This window comes from Castor canadensis, chromosome 1 (assembly GCF_047511655.1).
Source record: "Castor canadensis chromosome 1, mCasCan1.hap1v2, whole genome shotgun sequence".
Classification (NCBI taxonomy): Eukaryota; Metazoa; Chordata; class Mammalia; order Rodentia; family Castoridae; genus Castor; species Castor canadensis.
This window is the reverse complement of record NC_133386.1, coordinates 196,363,993-196,385,601: the sequence shown is the minus strand read 5'-3', so window position 1 is coordinate 196,385,601 and position 21,609 is coordinate 196,363,993. Positions and strand designations below refer to the sequence as shown.

General features: G+C 38.8%; 1 pseudogene; it reads right to left on the bottom strand.

Annotated features, from left to right (window-relative positions):
* Positions 1-17,433: 17,433 nt before the first annotated feature.
* Positions 17,434-18,357, bottom strand: LOC109675140 (olfactory receptor 4D9-like; annotated as a pseudogene).
* Positions 18,358-21,609: the final 3,252 nt, after the last annotated feature.

The following is a 21,609-nucleotide window of genomic DNA, read 5'->3' as shown; positions in this document are numbered from 1 at the left end:
TCCATAGTGTAATGGTTATGACATTGCTTTATACTCAGAATGTCCTGGGTTTGAGCCCAAGTGGAACCACACTATGGCCTAGCATTTTAGGGTTCATGTCATCTTTTGCAAATTCAGATTTGCTCCAGGAAATTGCACAAGAGTGTTGTGCCAGCATCTCTGTGGAGCAACCAGTGCTGTGCCTCAGGCTATGTTCCCTTGAGCTCATGGAGCAGATTTGACCATCCAGACTGCACTTGCATAGAGGCTCCAGGATGGTGCAGCTGACTCCGGTTGGCTGGAGTCTCAGGGAGCCACTGTGCCTGTGCGCCACCAACTGCAGGCCAGGCCCGCATAGTCCCGGTGCTCACCTCCTAACTCTGGGCCATCTTTAAGAGGTGAAGAACACACTCTGCTACTTTACTCCAAGTCCACTGTTTCATGCTTTACTGCTATTAAAAATACTTTTTAGAAGTAAATGTCATGTCCAAGGTAAAGAATTAAAAATCTTCCATGTGTTTCACACAGATGTCTCCCTTCCATTATTCAGCCCTTATAAATTCCTTTTGTAACCTTCCTGAAATATTCTGCGCATTCACCACTACAGATGCACACTTGCTTTATAAGTCACTTTATGCTTTTGGGCAAAGGTTAGCATCCCCCTCCTCCAGCCATGCTCTGAAAACGATTTCCTCCATAATCTTCACTCATTCTCTCACTTTCAGTGTTTGGATATGTCACAGTTCCTTAGTCTGTGCCTTTAGATAAACAATTAATTGGACCCAGTCTTACAAACAATGCTGTTTGTTGGTTCTTGGTTAGTATGTAGAATAAGTAAAGCAATTCTGAACAGGTCTTTCCTTTCCTTTCCCTCTCTTCCTCCCTCCCCCTTCCCTCCTCCCTTCCTTCCCTCCTTCCTCTCTCTTTCTCTGTCTCTCTCCCTCCCTCTCTCCTTTCTCTCTTTCTCCCTCCCTCCTTTCCCTCCTCTCTCTTTCTCTCTTGCCATCCCTCCCCTCCCTCCTTTCTTTGTTTCTTTCTTCTTTTATACTTGTGCTGGGAGGGAGTACATTGTGGCATTTACAAAATTTCTCAGTGTGATGATTACAGGTGTACACCACACACCTAACTCTTAACAGTTTCCTTGCTGAAGGCAGGCAAGAATGATCAGATATCAAAGTGGGAGAAGCTCTTCATAAACTGAATTAGGAATTCTTGCTAGAACTGGGCTATGTGCAGGCTGAGGACAGGAAGGAGGCTAATGTTTAGGTCTAGTGCTGAAGAAGCCTCTGAGAAGCTTGACTGAAATTTGATCAAGGAGACAGTCTTTATCAGAACCTTACCTGGCCTCAGTCTGTAAGAGGGCCATGACTCATACATACTGGATTGAGCATGTTTTTGAAAAAAAGACATTTTAATCATGCTATTTTAAAACTTTGAGCTTCTTATGATGGAAATATTATGTATTTTGACTTAAGTGGTGATTGTGTGTGTATATGTATGTAAAACACCTCTACTTTTTAAAAGTTATACCTCAGTACAAAAATACAATGGGTAAAAGATAAAAAAAAAAGTTTGAGCTTCTTGTGAAGAAAGTTTAATTCACGCTCTTTTGTAATTGACTTTTTCTCCATCAAGACAGAAGAGAAAAAGACTTTTTGAAGTTCATCTTTGAAGGTTTCAACCAAGGCACAGGGAAATGTCTCATCAGGGACAATTGTACTTTGAGCTTCAAGCAGGAAAGATTTCTCATAGAGCAGTATGAGAAGTCTGAAGTGGTCAGGAATTTCTTCTTGAAGATATAGGAAAAAGACCTTTTTTTTTTTATTTTTTTTATTTTTATTTATTTTTTTTTTCATTTTTCTTTTATTATTCATATGTGCATACAAGGCTTGGTTTATTTCTCCCCCCTGCCCCCACCCCCTCCCTTACCACCCACTCCACCCCCTCCCGCTCCCCCCCTCAATACCCAGCAGAAACTATTTTGCCCTTATCTCTAATTTTGTTGTAGAGAGAGTATAAGCAATAATAGGAAGGATCAAGAGGTTTTGCTGGTTGAGATAAGGATAGCTCTACAGGGCATTGACTCACATTGATTTCCTGTGCATGGGTGTTACCTTCTAGGTTAATTCTTTTTAATCTAACCTTTTCTCTAGTTCCTGGTCCCCTTTTCCTATTGGCCTCAGTTGATTTAAGGTATCTGCTTTAGTTTCTCTGCATTAAGGGCAACAAATGCTAGCTAGTTTTTTAGGTGTCTTACCTATCCTCACCCCTCCCTTGTGTGCTCTCGCTTTTATCATGTGCTCAAAGTCTAATTCCATTGTTGTGTTTGCCCTTGATCTAATGTCCACATATGAGGGAGAACATACGATTTTTGGTCTTTTGGGCCAGGCTAACCTCACTCAGAATGATGTTCTCCAATTCCATCCATTTACCAGCGAATAATAACATTTCGTTCTTCTTCATGGCTGCATAAAATTCCATTGTGTATAGATACCACATTTTCTTAATCCATTCGTCAGTGGTGGGGCATCTTGGCTGTTTCCATAACTTGGCTATTGTGAATAGTGCCGCAATAAACATGGATGTGCAGGTGCCTCTGGAGTAACAGTCTTTTGGGTATATCCCCAAGAGTGGTATTGCTGGATCAAATGGTAGATCGATGTCCTGCTTTTTAAGTAGCCTCCAAATTTTTTTCCAGAGTGGTTATACTAGTCTACATTCCCACCAACAGTGTAAGAGGGTTCCTTTTTCCCCGCATCCTCGCCAACACCTGTTGTTGGTGGTGTTGCTGATGATGGCTATTCTAACAGGGGTGAGGTGGAATCTTAGTGTGGTTTTAATTTGCATTTCCTTTATTGCTAGAGATGGTGAGCATTTTTTCATGTGTTTTCTGGCCATTTGAATTTCTTCTTTTGAGAAAGTTCTGTTTAGTTCACATGCCCATTTCTTTATTGGTTCATTAGTTTTGGGAGAATTTAGTTTTTTAAGTTCCCTGTACATTCTGGTTATCAGTCCTTTGTCTGATGTATAATTGGCAAATATTTTCTCCCACTCTGTGGGTGTTCTCTTCAGTTTAGAGACCATTTCTTTTGATGAACAGAAGCTTTTTAGTTTTATGAGGTCCCATTTATCTATGCTATCTCTTAGTTGCTGTGCTGCTGGGGTTTCATTGAGAAAGTTCTTACCTATACCTACTAACTCCAGAGTATTTCCTACTCTTTCTTGTATCAACTTAAGAGTTTGGGGTCTGATATTAAGATCCTTGATCCATTTTGAGTTAATCTTGGTATAGGGTGATATACATGGATCTAGTTTCAGTTTTTTGCAGACTGCTAACCAGTTTTCCCAGCAGTTTTTGTTGAAGAGGCTGCTATTTCTCCATCATATATTTTTAGCTCCTTTGTCAAAGATAAGTTGCTTATAGTTGTGTGGCTTCATATCTGGATCCTCTATTCTGTTCCACTGGTCTTCATGTCTGTTTTTGTGCCAGTACCATGCTGTTTTTATTATTATTGCTTTGTAATATAGTTTGAAGTCAGGTATTGTGATACCTCCTGCATTGTTCTTTTGACTGAGTATTGCCTTGGCTATTCGTGGCCTCTTGTGTTTCCATATAAATTTAACAGTAGATTTTTCAATCTCTTTGATGAATGTCATTGCAATTTTGATGGGAATTGCATTAAACATGTAGATTACTTTTGGGAGTATAGACATTTTTACTATGTTGATTCTACCAATCCATGAGCATGGGAGATCTCTCCACTTTCTATAGTCTTCCTCAATCTCTTTCTTCAGAAGTGTATAGTTTTCCTTGTAGAGGTCTTTCACATCTGAAAAAGACCATTTTAATCATTGATTAGATAAAATAGGACCTGGAAAGTGTAATCCACAGACAAAAAATTAATACATTTGCCTTCATCGGAGTTACAAACTTCTGCTTCACTAATGATAGTGTTAAAGTAAAAGAAAGGTCACAAATTAGTAGAAAAATATGTGCAAAAGTCTTCTTTGATAAAAGTGTTTTTTCTTTACAAATGCTTTGAACTCAACAATAAGAAAATAAATGTCCCAATTAAAAATAATAGACACAGATTTGAGAATAGATGTTTCACCAAAGAAGATGTGTCAATGACAAGTAAAAGCATAAAGAGATGCTCAATATTATTAGTCATTAGGAAAATGCACACTAAAATCACAATAAAATATCACTATACCCCTGTCAGAATAGCTAAATCACAAAAGCAAAATAAAAAACTGCCCAATGCTGACAAGAATGAGCAGCAAGGAGAACACTCACAGACAGCTCGTGGGAAGGGAGGCGTGGCTCAAGTGGTAGAATACCTGTCTCACAAGCATAAAGCTTGGCCCAAGTTACAAAAAAAGAAATGAAACGGAAAATTAAGGGTCAGGGAAATATTCATCAGATCACAGAATGATTCAAATACAACTGCTGATCATGTGGGCTGACTGAGCTTCTCTGCATCAACTAAAATTTAATTTATTTTGCTTTTGAAAATTCTTTTGATTTCTATTGTTTTTTGAACTGCACATGGTCACAACCAGGAGTAATAAATCCACAAATAAGTGGACTTACTGTATACACATTCTAATATGTTTGATGTGATTTCTCATTGTGGTCTTAATTTGTATTTCTCTGCCATTAGTGATGTTGAACATTTTTCATTTGATTGCCTTCTTTTGAGAAATGTCTGTTCATATCCTTTCACCATTTTATTGATTTATTTCTTGTTATTTTTATTGTGCTATGTGGGGATACACTTTGGCATTTACAAAAGTTCTTACAAGATATCATATTTGAATTCATCCTCCTTTCCCCCATTTTAAAATCAGGTTACTTGTTTTCTTTCATTTATCTAAGGAATTGTTGGGGTACCTTATATATTTTGGATACTAACACCCAATCATATGTGCAGTTTGCAAATATTCTCTCATTCTATAGGTTGTGTCTTGGTCCTTAAAAAAATAAATTTGTAGTTTTTCATTATAAAAAGAAAATAAAGCCTCAGGGTCTTTGATTTTGAAGATACTGACCTGGAGCAGCATTTTTCAGTGACGCACAGAACGCCTACATCAGAATCACAGGGGTGCACGCAGAGGAGGGCTGTGCTGTTAAAAATGTAGATTGCTGCTCACACTGGTGGCGCATGTCTGTAATCCTAGCTACTCAGGAGGCAGAGATTATGAGGGTTGAGGTTTGAAGCCAGCCCTAAGCAAACAGTTAATTTCTGAGACCCTGTCTCAAAAAACCCATCACAAAGAATGGCTAGTGGAGTGGCTCAAGCAGTGACAGTGCCTGTCTAGTAAGTGTGAGGCTTTGAGTTCAAACCCCAGTACTGTCAAAAAAAAAAATAAGCTCTTGGTACCCAAAAGAAGATTATTATTCCATTTTTACTAGCATATATTAGTTGTACAGGGGAGATTTATTGTGGCATTTACATAAATGTTTACAATGTATCTTACTTAATTAGATTAATCCCATCATTCTCCTTCATCAACCCTCCTTCCTTCTTAGAATAATTCTAAAAGTTTCACTTTTTGTATTTTCATACACTTATAGAGGCACATCCAACATATTCATCCTCCTTCACCCTAACCATTTACACCTCTCTCTCCCACTGCTACCCATCCCCAGACAGGACCTGTTTTACCTTGCTGTCTTTTTAAAAAAAAATGTGTATATTGATTGTTTAAGGGGTTCACCATGGCATTTCACATATGTATAGATTACATGTTAATTAGATGAACTCCTTCTACTACTTCTTCTTTCTCCATTGCCGTTTTCCTATTATTCAACAGTTTTCAGTGCATTTCATTAAGCCATCTTCAAATACAGAAGCATTGTAGTTCAGTATTATTCACTCTTCTATCCTTCTCTTTTCCTCTCCTCCTCCGACTAGTCCCCTCAGACAGACCCAATATTACAAATCTGTTCTCTCTCTCACCATGAGAGAATATTGAATTTCCTGGACAGGGTGCCTTGGACTTTGCATTTTCATTAAATCGCTAGGTGACTCTCATGCCCACTGAAGTATGGGAACCACTGATCGCTAGAACAAAGTAGTGGACATTTGCAACCCTGATCCTGTGGGGACTTAGGGGATGGCCCTGGAAGTACCTTAGGGAAATATCTCCAGAACTGATCCTCCTGATGTGGGTAAGAGTTCATGTGCAGAGTAGTTTCCATTCCTAAGAAACGGGTCTGAAATTTTAGGGAGAAAAATCGGATACGATAGGGGTTTTGAAACTGTTCTCTCTGGAAGTGAAAATCTCAGGTTCTTAAACGCTTTCCGAAGAAACAGCGCCGTCTTGTGGTAAGGAAGCATTACACACTTTTACTCAGGACTGCTCCTAATTCAGGAGAAATAAATGCTGCTTCTTAATGTGGGAGATGCTGAACAATTTAGCAAAAATTTAAATGAGCCTGTGTGAGCATACATAAATAAAAGGTTGTTGTTGGATAACACACCCTTGTTACCTTGAAGGAGAAGAAAAACATTTTTAATGGGAAGTGGATTTTTAATGTGCACTATAATCTCCATCTCCAAAATAGTCTCAGATGTGAACTGATGCTTTCTGAGGAAACCATATTTGTGTTGAAGATCCTGCAGACTGACTGGCTGACTGACTGACTGACTGACTGGAACTTCCTGATCCTAGAGAGATAGGATGCTGCAAATCAAGAGCCAAAACTACGTTGGGCTAGCTATAGTTCCCTTAATAGCCACTTACTACCAGCCTCTGTATGTGACCTAACATCTTAGTGTGTATTAGATAAAACTTTTGGGATGTATTGTTAAACTTAGCAGACTGACAGCTTCCATCAACCCTGAGATAAGCATGTTATAAGAAAACATCTGAAGCTTAGCGATTTCCCTTCTCTGCTGTAACCTGCCTGCTTGATGTTTCCACCAACGTATTGGGTAAGTGCTTGATTTATGACTTTCTTTTGTTCTGTGACTACAAAAGTTCACACAGCCTCCTCTACCGTGGAACAAGTCATTCAGAGTAATCCGAATCCACTTTCACAGACATGCTCACTTAGATTTGGCTCAGAATAAATTACTCCTTTTTCCCTTTAGAGCAAGAGCTGTATTTTTCTTGACACAGGAAATCCAGTGTGTGTGTATCCTGAGATAGTCTCAAAATGTATGTGTGTATGTATCTTAAAATTAAACAGATATGTTACATGTTTTTCACATATTTAGTACATGTACGAACACATGTATATAAATGGCACACACTGTGTATCCATAAATGTATATACATATATATGAACTAAATGGTCTTTTATGAATTTCCAATTCCTTATTTTTCCTCTGGAAAGTGAAAATTAAAAGCTAAAAGTATGAGAAAAGGAAATTTAATTTTTATTAAAAATGTGTCTTTAAAAATGATTTATAGGAAGAAGATGTCTGTTATTATTGATAAAGGAGCACACTGTGAATGGCAAAATGTGATTCATATTCTGGTTCAAAGAGAAGGTTGAATTGTTCTTGATGTTTTTGTTGCATGAGTATTCTGGGTGCAAAACTGAATGAAGTCAGAAGTGTGGTGAGTGACTTTAATTCTCTAAGCATAACAGCCATCTAAAAGAATCAAATGCAAGTTAAAAACTTCCATCTATAGTAAAGGGTTCAAAATAAGCTAATGTCACTAGTATCACTAGAGTCTGCCTTTCTTTTCCTACACAACCTGTTGAAGTGTTTCATTCCTTTGTGCCTAGGCCTCTTAGAATTTCTTTGGCAGTCTGCAGTTATATTTATGCCCCTTGGGTCATCCACTGAAGCTTTTCTGTTCCAAATTTCCTCCACTCCAGGATGACAATTGAGATCTTCCACAAGTCTCCTAGACCATCTGAAATTCATCCCTGGAGAGTTACTACTGAGAATGGACTTAGCCCTGTTGTGATCCCCACCATCACCAAAGATGCTCAGATTGTTCTGACTTTCTTGAACTGTATCTAATTTGGAAACTTGTGGCATTGTATCTAACATGTCCTCAGTGACTTGTGTTTAATTTATGAAAAATTCCCAAAGCAGGCTTTTCAGACAAGAGGCAGGGGAGAAACAGTAGGCATGATATAGCTGGTGGGGATGAGGTTTATTTTGGAGCTGATTTCCTTTGCTTGTGTTTCTCATGTATCATACCATGCAAATGGTTCTTTAATTCCCTTACATTATTCAGTCACATGTACGTCAGAGATTGCATGGAGGGGTTGTTTCAGGTTAGTCAACATGTCCAGTCGAATTTTTTTTTCTTTTATTATTCCTATGTGCATACAAGGCTTGGGTCATTTCTCCCACCTGTCCCCACCCCTCCCTTACCCCACTGAGCCCCTTCCCTCTCCCCCCCAACCCCCTCAATACCCAGCAGAAACTATTTTGCCCTTATTTCTAATTTTGTTGTAGAGAGAGTATAAGCAATATTAGGAAGGAACAAGAGTTTTTGCTGGTTGAGATAAGAATAGCTATACAGGGCATTGACTCACATTGATTTCCTGTGCGTGGGTGTTACCTTCTAGGTTAATTCTTTTTGATCTAACCTTTTCTCTAGTACCTGTTTCCCTTTTCCTATTGGCCTCAGTTGCTTTAAGGTATCTGCTTTAGTTTCTCTGCGTTAAGGGCAACAAATGCTAGCTAGTTTTTTAGGTGTCTTACCTATCCTCACCCCTCCCTTGTGTGCTTTCGCTTTTATCATGTGCTCATAGTCCAATCCCCTTGTTGTGTTTGCCCTTGATCTAATGTCCACATATGAGGGAGAACATACGATTTTTGGTTTTTTGAGCCAGGCTAACCTCACTCGGAATGATGTTCTCCAATTCCATCCATTTTCCAGCGAATGATAACATTTCGTTCTTCTTCATGGCTGCATAAAATTCCATTGTGTATAGATACCACATTTTCTTAATCCATTCGTCAGTGCTGGGGCATCTTGGCTGTTTCCATGACTTGGCTATTGTGAATAGTGCCACAATAAACATGGATGTGCAGGTGCCTCTGGAGTAACAGTCTTTTGGGTATATCCCCAAGAGTAGGATACCACATTTTCTTAATCCATTCGTCAGTGGTGGGGCATCTTGGCTGTTTCCATAACTTGACTATTGTGAATAGTGCCGCAATAAACAGGGGTGTGCAGGTGCATCTGGAGTAACCTGTGTCACAGTCTTTTGGGTATATCCCCAAGAGTGGTATTGCTGGATCAAATGGTAGATCAATGTCTAGCTTTTTAAGTAGCCTACAAATTTTTTTCCAGAGTGGTTGTACTAGTTTACATTCCTACCAACAGTGTAAGAGGGTTCCTTTTTCCCCGCATCCTCACCAACACCTGTTGGTGGTGGTGTTGCTGATGATGGCTATTCTAACAGGGGTGAGGTGGAATCTTAGCGTGGTTTTAATTTGCATTTCCTTTATTGCTAGGGATGGTGAGCATTTTTTCATGTGTTTTTTGGCCATTTGAATTTCTTCTTTTGAGAAAGTTCTGTATAGTTCACTTGCCCATTTCTTTATTGGTTCATTAGTTTTGGGAGAATTTAGTTTTTTAAGTTCCCTATATATTCTGGTTATCAGTCCTTTGTCTGATGTGTAGCTGGCAAATATTTTCTCCCACTCTGTGGGTGTTCTCTTCAGTTTAGAGACCATTTCTTTTGATGAACAGAAGCTTTTTAGCTTTATGAGGTCCCATTTATCTATGCTATCTCTTAGTTGCTGTGCTGCTGGGGTTTCGTTGAGAAAGTTCTTACCTATACCTACTAACTCCAGAGTATTTCCACTCTTTCCTGTATCAACTTTAGAGTTTGGGGTCTGATATTAAGATCCTTGATCCATTTTGAGTTAATCTTGGTATAGGGTGATATACCTGGATCTAGTTTCAGTTTTTTGCAGACTGCTAACCAGTTTTCCCAGCAGTTTTTGTTGAAGAGTCTGCTATTTCTCCATCATATATTTTTAGCTCCTTTGTCAAAGACAAGTTGGTTATAGTTGTGTGGTTTCATATCTGGGTCCTCTATTCTGTTCCACTGGTCTTCATGTCTGTTTTTGTGTCAGTACCATGCTGTTTTTATTGCTACTGCTTTGTAATATAGTTTGAAGTCAGGTATTGTGATACCTCCTGCATTGTTCTTTTGACTGAGTATTGCCTTGGCTATTCGTGGTCTCTTGTGTTTCCATATAAATTTAACAGTAGATTTTTCCATCTCTTTAATGAATGTCATTGGAATTTTGATGGGAATTGCATTAAACATGTAGATTACTTTTGGGAGTATTGACATTTTTACTATGTTGATTCTACCAATCCATGAGCATGGGAGATCTCTCCACTTCCTATGGTCTTCCTCAATCTCTTTCTTCAGAAGTGTATAGTTTTTCTTGTAGAGGTCTTTCACATCTTTTGCTAGGTTTACACCTAGGTATTTGATTTTTTTTGAGGGTATTGTAAATGGAATTGTTTTCATACATTCTTTTTCCGTTTGCTCATTGTTAGTGTATAGAAATGCTAATGATTTTTCTATGTTGATTTTATATCCTGCTACCTTGCTATAGCTATTGCTGATGTCTAGAAGCTTCTGAGTAGAGTTTTTTGTGTCTTTAAGGTATAGGATCATGTCATCTGCAAATAGGGATATTTTGACAGTTTCTTTACCTATTTGTATTCCTTTTATTCCTTCTTCTTGCCTAATTGCTGTGGCTAGGAATTCCAGTACTATGTTGAATAGGAGTGGAGATATTGGGCATCCTTGTCTGGTTCCTGATTTTAGAGGGAATGGTTTCAGTTTTTCTCCTTTGAGTATAATGCTGGCTGTAGGTTTGTCATATACGGCTTTTATAATGTTGAGGAATTTTCCTTCTATTCCTAGTTTTCTTAGAGCTTTTATCTTGAAATGATGTTGGATCTTATCAAAGGCTTTTTCTGCATCTATTGAGATGATCAAGTGGTTTTTGTCTTTGCTTCTGCTAATGTGGTTTATTACGTTTATTGATTTTCGTATGTTGAAACACCCCTGCATCCCTGGGATGAAGTCTACTTGGTCATGGTGAATAATCTTTTTGATGTGTTGTTGAGTTTGGTTTGCCATTATTTTGTTGAGGATTTTTGCGTCAATGTTCATTAAGGAGATTGGCCTATAGTTCTCCTTTTTGGAGGTGTCTTTGCCTGGTTTTGGGATAAGTGTAATACTGGCTTCATAAAATGTGTTTGGCAGTGTTCGTTCCCTTTCTATTTCATGGAACAGTTTAAGGAGGGTTGGTATCAGCTCTTCTTTAAAGGTCTGATAGAATTCAGCAGAGAATCCATCAGGTCCTGGACTTTTCATTTTGGGGAGACTCTTGATTGCTGCTTCAATTTCATTTTGTGTTATAGGTCTATTCAGGTGATTAATTTCCTCTCGATTTAGTTTTGGATGATCATATGTATGTAGAAATCTGTCCATTTCTTTAAGATTTTCAAATTTATTTGAATATAGGTTCTCAAAGTAGTCTCTGATGATTTCCTGGACTTCCATGGTGTTTGTTGTTATCTCCCCTTTTGCATTCCTGATTCTACTAATTTGGGTCTTTTCTCTCCTCATTTTAGTCAGGTTTGCCAGAGGTCTTTTTTTAAAGAACCAACTTTTTGTTTCATTAATTCTTTGTATGGTTTTTTTTGGTTTCTATTTCATTGATTTCAGCTCTTATTTTTATTATTTCTCTCCTATTTGTTTTGGGATTTGCTTGTTTTTGTTTTTCTAGAAGTTTGAGATGTATCATTAAGTCATTGATTTGGGATCTTTCAGTCTTTTTAATATATGCACTCATGGCTATAAACTTTCCTCTCAGGACTGCCTTAGCTGTGTCCCATAGGTTCTGGTAGGTTGTGTTTTCATTTTCCTTGACTTCCATGAACTTTTTAATTTCCTCTTTTATTTCATCAATGATCCATTCTTCATTAAGTAATGAGTTATTTAGTTTCCAGCTGTTTGCATGCTTTTTGTCTCTACTTTTGTGTTGTTGAGTTCTACTTTTACTGCATGGTGATCAGATAGTATGCATGGTATAATTTCTATTTTCTTATATTTGCTGAGACTTGCTTTGTGCCCTAGGATATGATCTATTTTGGAGAAGGTTCCATGGGCTGCTGAGAAGAATGTATATTGTGTAGAGGTTGGATGAAATGTTTTGTAGACATCAACTAGGTCCATTTGATCTATTGCATATTTTAGATCTTGGATTTGTTTATTGATTTTTTTGTTTTGATTACCTATCTATTGATGATAATGGGGTGTTAAAGTCTCCCACAACCACTGTGTTGGTGTTTATATATGCTTTTAGGTCTTTCAGGGTATGTTTGATGAAATTGGGTGCATTGACATTGGGTTCATACAGGTTGATAATTATTATTTCCTTTTGGTCTATTTCCCCTTTTATTAGTATGGAATGTCCTTCTTTATCTCATTTGATCTATGTAGGTTTGAAGTCTACTTTGTCAGAGATAAGTATTGCTACACCAGCCTGTTTTCGGGGGACATTGGCTTGGTAAATCTTCTTCCAGCCTTTCATCCTAAGGATATGCTTATTTCTGTCAGTGAGATGAGTCTCCTGTAAGCAACAAATTGTTGGATCTTCCTTTTTAATCCATTTCATCAAACTGTGCCTTTCAATGGGGGAATTAAGTCCATTAACATTAAGTGTTAGTACTGATAGGTATGTGGTGATTCCTGTCATTTAGTTGTCTTAGTTGTTTGAAGGTTTGATTGTGTATACCTAAGTTGAGGTTACTCTCTACTGTCTTGCTTTTTCTTTTCCTGTAGTTTGGTGCTGCCTGTCTTTTCATGGTTAAGTTGGATTTCACTTTCTGTGTGCAGAATCCCTTGAAGAATCTTTTGTAGTGGTGGCTTTGTGGTCACATATTGTTTTAGTTTCTGCTTATCATGGAAGACTTTTATTGCTCCATCTATTTTGAATGATAGCTGGGTAAAGTATCCTGTGGTTGAAGTTATTTTCATTCACTGCCTGGAAGATCTCACTCCACGCTCTTCTTGCTTGTAATGTTTCTGTTGAGAAGTCTGCTGTGATTTTGATGGGTTTACCTTTGTATGTTACTTGTTTTTTCTCTCTTACAGCCTTCAATATTCTTTCCCTAGTTTCTGAACTTGTTGTTTTAATGATGATATGTCGTGGAGTAGTTCTATTTTGATCTGGTCTGTTTGTTGTCCTGGAGGCCTCTTGCATCTGTATGGGAATATCTTTCTCTAGATTTGTGAAATTTTCTGTTATTATTTTGTTGAATATATTATGCATTCCCTTCGCTTGCACCTCTTCTCCTTCTTCAGTGCCCATGATTCCCAAGTTTGGTCTTTTGATGGAGTCAGTGAGTTCCTGCATTCTCTTTTCACAGGTCTTGAGTTGTTTAATTAGTAGTTCTTCAGTTTTTACTTTAATTACCATTTCATCTTCAAGTTCTGAGATTCTGTCTTCTGTTTGTTCTATTCTGCTGGATTGGCCTTCCGTTTTTTTTGCAGTTTGGTTTTGTTCTTTTTTCTGAGGTTTTCCATATCCTGGCTGTTTTCCTCTTTAATGTTGTCTATCTTTGTCCTGAGTTCATTTATCTGTTTATTCATCGTGTCCTCTCTTTCACTTTGGTGTCTATACAGTGCTTCTATGGTTTCCTTTATTTCTTCTTTTGCTGTTTCAAATTCTCTATTTTTGTTGTCTTGGAATTTCTTGAGTGTCTCCTGTACATTTTGGTTGACCCTATCCAGTATCATCTCTATAAAATTCTCATTGAGTACTTGTAGTATGTGTTCTTTTAAATTATTCTTGTGGGCTCATTGGATCCTTTGGCATAGTTTATCTTCATTTTGTTGGAGTCTGGATCTGAGTTTCTGTTCTCTTCATTCCCCTCTGGTTCCTGTACTAATTTTTTGCTGTGGGGAAACTGTTTTCCCTGTTTTTTCTGTCTTCCCATCATTGTCGTTGGTGTTGTTACTGTCCCTGTACTGTGTGCAATTAAGTATTTTCTAGTTTGTAATAATAACAATGGTAATATTTAGAATGGAAGGGTGAGCTGAGATGGAAAGCAAGAAGTTAAAGAAAAAGGGAAAATAAATACACAGACAAGAGGGAGAAAGCAGAACAAGGTTTCAGACAAGAAAGTTTCGAAGGTATAAACAGGGAGCATTAGTGTACTAATTGACAGTAAGATGAACAGACATTAAAGGGACAGAGACAGGATTGAAAATCAAAAATAAAAAAAATTAAGATAGGAATAAAAATAAAAAATAAGTAAATGAAAGAAATATCTATATATTAAAAATGAATTAAAATAAAATGGAAAATAGAAAAAAACCACAAAAACCAGAAAGCCTTCCATGTTCCAATGCAATGAAGTTTCCGTTTTAATAATTTGGGTGTCCATCTCAATCTCCAGTCCTGGAGATGGTGCCTCAGATGTTGTTCTGTAGTTGTCTCATCAAAGGGGATGCATAAAGTAGAACAAAACTACACACACACACACACACACACACACACACACACACACACAGACACACAGACACAGAAACCCACCTAGTGTCCCAAGTTCAAATGCAATACAGTTTCAATAAGTTTTTTGGCTTGCAGGTGTAATTTTGTTGTTCTCTCATCAAAGGTAGGGAGAAAAAGACAAAAAGGAGTCTGGAGACAGTTCTGAGAATGGTATCTGCAGGTGTGGCTTGCTTGCCCACTGCTGTCAGCCTGCTGTTGCCGGAGGCGTTATTTATGCAGATCTCTGGGGTGAGCTTAGCACTCACCTGGCCCCACAGTCTTTGTTTGTTCAGAGTTCTCCTGTGTGGGAGCCTCTGCTACAGGCTTTCCCCTTTCCAAGCACTGGGAAAGGTGACACTGCACCTGCGTTGTCAGGCCTGCATGTTTATTTACAGTTCATGTGGGAAGTGGGTCTTCCCCCCTCTCCTGTGAAGTTTTCCTCCCACTGCCACTTTCACAAGCTTTCCAGCTCCTGCTTACTGGGCAGTGCTGATGCTCCTGCCAGCCACGTTTGTTTACAGTTCACGTGGGAAGTGGGTCTTCCCTCCTCTCCTGTGGAGTTTTCCTCCCTCCGTTATTCTCACCAGCTTTCCCGCTCCTGGTTGCTGGGCGCATGCCCCACTCCTTCTCCCGCCAGAGGCTCTCTGGCCAGGCCAACTTGTTTGTTTACAGTTCATTTACAGTCCTGGGAAGGGTTCCCTTCCCCCAAACTTCAGTGCTCAGGGCACCCCACCCTCTTTCCTGCGTGTCTTATTTGTTCTTTTTGCTTATTACTCAGTTTCTTTTTTTTCCCCGGGTGGAGGTCAGTCTTTCCAGGGGGCTATGCTGCTCTGGCCCAGGCTTGTCTGTGGGAGTACCGCGGTACCGTGAAGCTCACCTGGTCCAAGTCTTCCCAAGCCATCTGGGCTCTGGCGACTGGCGGCCTGGGGGCCCTCCTTGTTTCTCCTCCAGTCCAATTTTTATTTATTGCCTTTTTCAACTATATGCCTGACAAATAATTAGGTTGCCATTAGACCAACTGGAATGCAGTCTTGTTTTCTCTTCCCTTAAACTGAAGAGATCCTGAAGAGCATGCCAAAAAGAATGTCTGGGACATTGGAATGGGCTATTTTGTGATCTTTTAGTTAAGTGGAGATCCAGCTGGCCCAGGTGGAACTGGGGCCTTGGGGGCCCAAGGGTCATGGAGCCTGGAGAGGTAGTGGCTCTGTGGGCCTATGGGATGGGGGCTTGGTGGGCTAGCTGTTCATTTAGTGAATTGTGGTGTGGAGAATCCTTCCATGAACAAGGGGTTTAGAGTGCTGAAATTTTGGCTCTCCCTTGTGCTTTGCCTCAGCCAAGTGTGTCTCCAGCATCTCAGCAAGGTCCCTGATTCATGGAGCACACAGTCTGCGGCTGTGTCCCAATCTCCATCTTGGATCCTTCCCTAAGAAAATCTTTCTAATGGCAATTACTTATTGCTGATAATCTCACACTTTGGTGATTTCTTACTAGTGAGTCATACATGTGGATAACATTACTAGAGCTCACAATTTTTCTTATTTTCTTCTTGTCAAAAGAAAGATATTCTTTATGCTTACTTGTGGCAAAGTGAAACTATGTGACCATAGACTGGCCAATTGAATGTGGTAAAAATTGGTCTTCCTTACTTCTTGGACTGGCCATAGAGACACCTTTCACTCTCTAATTCCTCTTGCTCTTTTTCTTCTATCTACCAGATGAATGGACATAATTCTAAGGATTTAGAGAAAGGTGGTATCCAAGATAGAAAAAGTGTACATCACTGAATTACTGCATGGCACAGCACCTTGTTTCTGCAGAATAGCATTGGCCTGTGATGTGGACAGTCATTAATATTTTGTTGTGGTTGACTACTTAGATTATGGATGTTTTCATTACAATGATTGGCTTTCTCTGATGGATACATGAATGCCAGCTGGTTTGCCTGAGCACTACCATAATGAGAAACATCATGCAGTAGTATCAATAGATTCCAGAAAATATGAAAGGAAATGTCAGATATGGCTTCTCCTAATACCATTCCCCTTCCTTTCACAACAGAGACTGGCAAATTATCAGATTCACAAGTGCTTTTAACTAGTCTTTTTTTTTCAACCTTGTTGTGGATTGTGTGGAAAATGTAAAGAAATCAGTCCTGCCTGTGCAGGACTGTGAATGGGATAACCCTGGGATATAATGGATTGCTTCCCATGCAGGACTTGGCATCCTCCTTTGCTCAAGCCTTTCCCATGCCAGGTGAGCTTCCCACAGTCTCCACCCATCAGCAATACTTCTTTATGAATGCACCCACTAACAGCATTGCTTTCCCTCAGGAGGAAATCATAGCCTTGAAGTAATTTGGGGATCTTTTTGCCCCAATAGAAATAAAGAATTTGCATTCCTCAGGGGACCACAAATGGAGTTCTTCTTTCCAAATTTTTAAGTGTCAACTGTATTCATCCCATAAATGTACTACTCAATGGTTGCACTGAGTTCAGTTTTACACAAATATGGCACCCTCTTACATCATTCTCCTCCTCTGCAATTTCTGTTTACTTTCCTTGAGTTGTTCTTCTCTATTCTTTCCCCGTGGACGCCTACTTACTATCAAATGTCTTTGGAAGCTCTGTGATATTTCTCTGTCACTTTCTCCATTGAAAAAATTTTGGGATATACCTTTAGGAAAGTGACTGCATTTAATCTTTTTGCAGCTGTCTGAACTCAAGTACAGTTGGGTGCAAAGGATATTCTCTGTAAGTATTTTTGGAATGACTAATTGAGAGTGAGTAGTGGAGTCTCACATCAAAGTAGTATAACCTCCTTGGCCCCCAGCATATGCCATAGGATCAATTTCTTTTAGGACTCTATGGTCCATAGATGCCATGCTTTGCTTTTGGTGTGAAGGCAATTTCCCCCCATTTTGAGAAAGTGGTCTATCACCTCATAAAATCCTTTCTGAATGCCTTAGTTGATTCTTCAGTCTCTTCATGGCTGACTTCATTTCTTGATTCCTTAGAGGATAGATCATAGGATTGAGCAGTGAGGGGATGACAGCGAAGGTGACAGAGATGGCATTTTCTGTCAAGAGAGCAGCAAAGGGCTGGTCATAGACATAGATGCAGGGCACAAAATGAAGGGTCACCACAGTGATGTGGGAAGTGCAGGTGGAGATGGCTTTCCTTTTGCCCTCTCCTGTGTGTGACCTCAGCATCACCAAGATGATTGTAAGATATGAGGAGAATGAGGAATATAAACCAACTAAGAAATCCATTATTAGAAATCATTAGGAGCTCCAGGTTGAAAGTGTCAGTGCAGGCGAGTTTGAGGACCTGGGGGATATCACAGTAGAGTGTCTCAAGAACATTGGGTCCACAGAATGGGAGTGGCAGCAACAAGGAAATCTGCATGATGGAGTGGACAAAGCCCCCACCCAAGAGCCATGATGAGGGCCATGCACTGCCCCCTGCTCGTGATGGTCATATAGTGAAGGGGCGTAGAGACGGCTATGTGATGATCAAATGCCATTGCACACAGAGAAAACACATCTGCTCCCCCAGAAGGTGGAAGAAGAAAATCTGAGTGATACAACCATTGAAGGAGATGGTCTTTCATTCTGACAAAGATCAATCAGGATCTTAAGAGCTGTGACGGAGGAAAAACAGATGTCAAGAACAGACAGATTGCAGAACATTGGAGTGTGAAGATGATATTCATAGGTAATTGTAACCATGATGAGGAGGTTTCCCACCAGAGTTGTCATGTACACCAAAACCAAGGAGACAAATAAGACCAAGCTCAGCTCTCAGGAATGAGTAATTCCTAGAAAAACAAATTCTTTCACTCTGGTGTAATTTCCCTGATCCATTGGATCACAGATTCTTCTTCAATGACATCTGTGGAAGAAATAAAAATAGAGTTATTAAATAATGTGTTCTGAAGTCTAGTGCCATTTTCACCTACATTTTGGTATAGACTTAAGGGGAAGTTCTTTTTCTGTGTATACGTTGTGCCTGCATTTCAGGATACCTCCTTTAGGTGAAAGATTATCCAGGATTTTGACTCAGTCATCTAAGCACAGAGATTTTGTCATTGAAGTCATTGAAACAGAAATTGCAGGTTTATGAACCTATTCAATTACATTTTTACAGTAAAAGGTGACCCCTAAAATAAAAAAGAATTGAAATTGACTGCTTCCAGGATTTCTGTTCACAAAAGCATCATTAAGTGTTAAAAGATTACTTGAAAATGATAGAAGACATTTATATTATATGCACATATACATATATATTTACACATATACACACATATACATTATATATACATATATTTTTTCTCTGTGAGAGGGTATAAATACATGCATATATGTATATCTAATATCTGAGAAAAGATTTATGTTCAGAATATATAAAGAACTTTTACAAACCAGTTTAAAAAAAGGTGACCTAACCAAAAATAGCAAAAGATAGGAACCAATACTTCACAAAAGAGAATATTCACCTCCTGATGCAGTTTAGGCTTTATCACTTCCTAGCTGGTGTGACCATGGGTAACTAACTGAGTAATAATAACAAACTCATGAGATATATTATAAATTACCTACAACATGATACAATAAGGTTTCCTCATACACAGAGTGCTTCTAAGGAGCAGGTGAGATTTCATGTCTGTTTTGGTAATTAAAACTGATTTTACCAGCAGCTACCTAGTCCCTCAAGCCCTAGAAGAAAGTCTCTTTCCCTACACATACAAGGTCCATTTGCAGGGGCTTATCTAAGTGGTGCTCATTTTGGTAATGATCCTGTGGTTTAAAACCTTTTCTCAAAATTTTAGGATAAGTAGAAAATGTCATTTCTTTTCTGGAGACATTTTCGTTTTATTTGCTCCGAGACTTGATCTAAGGTACATGTCCAAAAAAGTCAGGGTATTTATTAACATACTACTTATAAACATAAATTAAATAATTTTGTTTTTATATGCAGTTGTAAATGTAAATACTTATAAGCATTTACAGAAAGAAAGTAAATAATCCTCAGTAAGAAATACTGCAGTTTGAATATCAAGACCCAGGAGATATCCATGCAGTTTTCAAGGCCTTAGCATTATAGAACTGTGGGCAGAATAATGGAATTCTGCTTTGACAATTTTTTTGCTTTCTTTTAGGAAACATTTATGGAGTGAGGCTCATATGTTTTACCAACTGCTTCATTTTATCTCTTCTAAAACCTATAATAGCCATGTGAAGTAAATAGTATTATTCTGAGTTTTTAGATGCGGAAAGCGAGGCACAGGTAGATGAACTTGATCAAATTTCAGACCTTATCTCAAGTCAAGATTTGCCTTATTTCAAAAACTAATGCTCTTAACTTCTGCAGCTATACTTCTTCCACTGTTCATTAGCCCTTCTTAAAAATTTGTGAAGAAAAGGAGTCAAGAAAATCCAGAAACGCAGAGTTCGAAAGATCAGACTTTCAGCCTGTAGAGATGCTGTCTCTAAGAACTGTCATCAGATACATAGTGTTCCAATGGCAAGGCACAGAAATGAGTTCTGAGTAACATTGCCTCAAGCATGAACTCCCCCTGCAAATAATGGATCTGGTGAGTTCCTTTGAAAGGCGTCTTTTTTCGTGGTTGTGAAATGGGGCCTGTTTGGGGAGGGGAAACCAGCAGGAGGAGGGAGGGGAAAAGAGAGGGTAATGGAGGCTTAGTACAATTGAAGTACACTGTATATATTCATGAAAATGGCATAATGAAACCCACTGTAAACTATGTAAAAACAGGGGGAGGAGGGCAAAGAAAGAGTAATACAGATGCTGACTTTCATCAAAGCACATCATGTTCATGTATGTAAATATTACAATTAATTTATGATAAACACAAATTAGAAAAAGAAGGGTATTGTTTTACAGAGTGGGAAGAATATTTTGAAAGCATAAGATTATGCATGTTGCACTGAAACAAGTAAAATAGAAAGAAGAGTGGAGAAATGGAAAAAGAAGTAGAATTTCACGTGTCTTTGCAAGGTCAACATAAGGGTCATGAGAATTTCCTAAAAGTTGTCCATGGAAGACCATCCCCTGAAAAGAAGCTTATCAATATCTTGGACAGAGCCTGCAGTCTAAGTGCTGCTCTTTGCCCCAGCACCCAATGAGCCAAGTGTGCCTTGTTGTTTACACTAATTTTCTAGGATGCCTCTCATGTTGTAATTTTTTAATTTTGAAGGTATCCTTCTTCTGATTGAACCCTAACAATTTCAGAAGCCTTATTCATATTCTGTGGTACAGAGGGCACAGAGAAGTGAGTCATTAAAACACTTTTACTCAAAGCCACCAACTTCCATTCCCAGTCAAGAAGCAAAGCTGCCAAGTGAGTGGAGCTACATCTCCTGGAGTCACTGATCACCCTATATTTTGTAAATACACTTCCCGTCATCCCAATAGCAAAGACCCATCACTTTCTCTTTGCTTCTTTAAGAGCTTTGTTTTGATAGGTGCATTCTATACACTTGTAGTATTTCTGAAAAATCTACACTAACAGCTCATCAGTTTTAGGAGTTCACACATACTAACACTGTAAATTTAATCTCCAAGTGGTAAATCAATCCCTTTATAATGCTCCATTACATCTTAGAAGTAGGTTTGGGGAAATTCTGGTTGAATGCATAGACTACCTCAAGGCTAGTGATTTCGTTATCCTCTTTCCTCAGATGAGAAAAGTAACCTCAGAGAATCACAGTTTTGACTCTTCCACCTTACAGTGCATTAGCTGCTTGTATTGGTTCCTTACCCACAAGCCCAATATAGAATTAGCAAAGGGAATACTGTAGGGGACCAGTGTGCAAAGTAAGTGGCCAAATACAACGGAGTTCCTGTGGGAGCAATTAAAATGTCTCCTGTTTCTTCTTTCCCTCCCTCCCCCCACCTCTCCCTCTCTGTTTTACTCCCTGTCTCTTTTCCTTTCTCTCTCTCTCTCTCCCCAATTCACACATACATGTAAGAGACACCAGTGCCCAGTTAGCTCTTTTTTTTCTTTTGGTAGTACTTGGGTTTGAACTCAGGGGCTCACACTTGTTAAGTAGGCACTCTTACCATTTGAGCCACTCCATCAACCCATTGCTCAT